Genomic DNA, 3,600 nt, shown 5'->3' with positions numbered 1-3,600 from the left:
TGCGTTCAAGCACATGCTTCTGGTGTGGTGGTCTGAGCTTTATGGTTTATATACATATATGTAAAAGTATTATTGGTACGCATGTCAGACTTGGTAAAATCTGATATGGGTTTAGGGTTTGAGCATGGCAAACAGGCTTGATAGTACAAAGTTAAAGCCCCCTTCTTTCACTTTCATGAAATGCATGCAAGAATTTTGGTAGACATATCATATCCAGACATACAAAAAGCCTCTTAGAACCATACCTTGAGCTCCAAAAAGCTTCCTAAAGCCTGAAAACGTTGTTCCCATTACTAAAACTGCTTCACAGCAATTTCCTACCAGAATCTCTTATAAAGATGTATTAAAGGGTATTGAGCTGCATGTTGAGTTGTGTATTGAGCTCCAAACAGCTTCTTGTGTTCTGCATCACTAAAACAGCTTTCCTACCAGAATCTGGCCGCAGGTCGAACCCACAGGCGCTGCGTTGAGGATTGAACCACCATGTATGTAGCTCACTTGCTCTACCAAGTGCCTTAAATGAGAATATTTGCAGATACATGCATCAAAACACCCCAGGGAGTCCGATCAAGTTACTGCTACCGCTCGTTGCGACCAATGAAAAAGGACACTCCCCGTTGAGCTCAATGACCTCACACAAGACTCTACGTCATATAGTTCATCAGCTGTGAAAGGGGACGTGGTCAAAGCATAGGAGTCGGGCAAACCTTTACCAATAAAAAAGGAAGTCTTCTAAGTTCATTGATACCTCACATAAGACTCTTCCTTAAAAGGGTCACCAGTTAGGAAAGGGTTGTGGCTTAAGCGTAGGGGGGCGGGCCAAACCATCACCAATGAATAAGGAACTCTCTGCTGAGTTTAAAGATACCTTACACGAGGGTCTACCTTAAACGGTTCAAATGTTGAGAAAGGGGGTATGGTTAAAGCATAGGTGGTGGGCCAAACCATCACCTGAAAAAGGAAATCTCTGCTGTTCAATGACACCTCACACATGACTCTACCTTAAACGGTTCAATTGTTGTGAAAAGGGGCGTGGTAACGTATAGGGGGGCGGCTCAGTATCACATGTAATAAGTTTCATGTAAATCGGATGATGTTTGTCATATAAGGGTGACTTCCTGAGACATGGAGAATTGTAGCAGAGGGTGTCGAGCAGGAACATGGAGGAAGCAGGTGACTCCAACTACAGATCCAGAGCCAGAAACACCTGCAGGAAGCGATAGGAGGAGAGAGAAGAGGGGCGAGAGAGCACAAGGGAAGGGAAGAAGTTGAGTTAGTAACATGCAGCCTGTGAAAGCTATCGATATAGGTTTGCTTTTAAGCCCTTAATTTTAAAATCCTACATCAGAATGCTCCGATATTACCTGAGAGAAACACTGGATATTTGGAATGAAGCTGGCTTAACAGAAGGATTCCTTTTTACAGTAGCCTAAAAATGAGTAAAATATGGCTTTAAAAGCATGATGAAGATTTCAAATAAAGCTTCAATTAGACATTTAAGCCTTTCATTTTAAAATCCTACATCAGAATGCTCCGATATTACATGAGAGACACAATGGATATGTAAAGTTTTACCCAGACTTGGAATGAAGCAGGCTTAACAGGAGGATTCCGTTTTACAGTAGCTTAAAAAAAGAGTAGTATATGGCTTTCACAGCCTGATAAAGTGTTCTTTTATAGCTTCAATTAGACACCTAAGCTTTTAATTTCAAAATCCTGCATTGCAATGGTCCAATATTACTTGAGACACACACTGGATATGTGCGGTCTCACCCGGCGTTGGAATTATGCTGGTTTAACACGAGGATTCCGTTTTAGAGTAGCCTGAAAAAGAGTAAAATATGGCTTTAACAGCCTGAAAATGATTCCAATATAGCTTTGCTATCAAGCCCTTAATTTTAAAGTCCTACAATAGAAGCCTCCGATATTACCAGAAAGACACACTGGATATGTGATGTCTCACCCAGACTTGGAATTACGCTGGTTTAACAGGAGTATTACATATATATATGAAGCAGCATTCAGTTTCTATGCTCCATATATCTGGAATAAGCTCCCAGAAAACTGCAGGTCCATATATATATATATATATATATATATATATATATATATATATATATATATACTGTATATATATAAATTAATCTACTGCTCCCTTTTACACAAACAGGCTTTTTTGGTGTAGCCCGTACTGCAATCTGTTTTTGCTGTAACTCAATTGCCAGCATCAAGGTGTCATTAAAGACTTTAAATGGAGCAGTCTCCGTACTGTGACCGAGCTGCTGACAGACAGAAACATGTCGGGAATTAGTTCAGTTCATGTTTATTGTCCCCATTGGGAAATTATGTTGCAGTAAAATCATATCACATGGTATTAAAACATTAGCACAGATAAGGCAAGCAGGAAGAAAAAACACAACATGTGTACACTACCACTCGTACCATAGACCAAAGTAATATGAGGGGGGGTGGGGTGGGGGGGGGGGGTAGAGTTCCAGACCACCTGGGAGAAAGAGAAATTACAATAAATACACAAAATATATCTATCATCGTACGGAACCTTCATTATTAAGGAGTTTAATGGCCTGTGGAAGAAAGGAGAGCTTGAATCAGTTTTTTTTAAACAAAGGACAGCATCGTCGTCCTGAGGGTAGCAGTTCAATTGAGGAGGAAAGGGGGGGGGGGGCGGCTTGTGATTGCCCACAATACTATTCGCCTTTCTCAGTATTCTGTTTTTATGCAAACTTTCCACACTTGGGAATGGAATACCCGATAGTTTGCTGGAAGTTATTATTATTTTTCGAATGTACTTTTTTGTGCTTCAGGGGCGTTGCCACAGCAACAGATGATGCCAAAGGAAAGCACACTTTCAATGAAAGCACAGTAGAACATCTTAGTAGAATCAGTGTTTAGGCTTGCATGTGATCACCTGTAGAGCTGGTCTACCTGCCGTAAATCCTTTTGTGACTTTGCGTGAAAAATTGGACCCGGGTATTAATGAAAACGATGAAAAGAATTGCGTCAAATTTACTTTTGGTCTTGTTTGCTGTTACAGGTCATGTATGATCATCAGATGGAAAATTACACATTTTCAGAAAAATTTAAAAGTTCAGAATTGCTGCTTTAAAACCTAGGACATATTTCAAGTCCCCATATGGACCAAAGTATGGTGGAGGACTGGTAGCTGGAGAGGGGCCAGTTCACCTCCTGGGCCGCTAAGGTGCTCCTGAACAAGGCACCGAACCCCCTCGGGCAGGGCCGGCCTGTGGCTTAGGCAGTATGGGCAAATGCTAAGGGCGCAAACCACCAGGGGGCGCCCGGCCTGTGAGGTTTACCTGTAAGTAGGGTGACCAGACGTCCCCGGTTTCCGGGGACAGTCCTTTTTGGCTACCTGTCCCCGGCTGGATCTGTCCCGGAAATGTCCCGGTTTCACTGTGACTGAAAGACCCGAAATTGGAATGAAAGAAAAAACGTAGCCGATAATCGCACACCCAACACAGGCTCCAGACACGCCAGAGCCCGCGGTGCTCAGAGAGGTTCTAGAAGCCGTGTTTTACGATGCTAAAATCACTGATTATTTACATGAGTCTGGTGGTTTAG

This window comes from Etheostoma spectabile, chromosome 16, assembly GCF_008692095.1.
Source record: "Etheostoma spectabile isolate EspeVRDwgs_2016 chromosome 16, UIUC_Espe_1.0, whole genome shotgun sequence".
NCBI classification, from domain to species: Eukaryota; Metazoa; Chordata; class Actinopteri; order Perciformes; family Percidae; genus Etheostoma; species Etheostoma spectabile.
Note: the sequence above shows the minus strand (reverse complement) of the source record.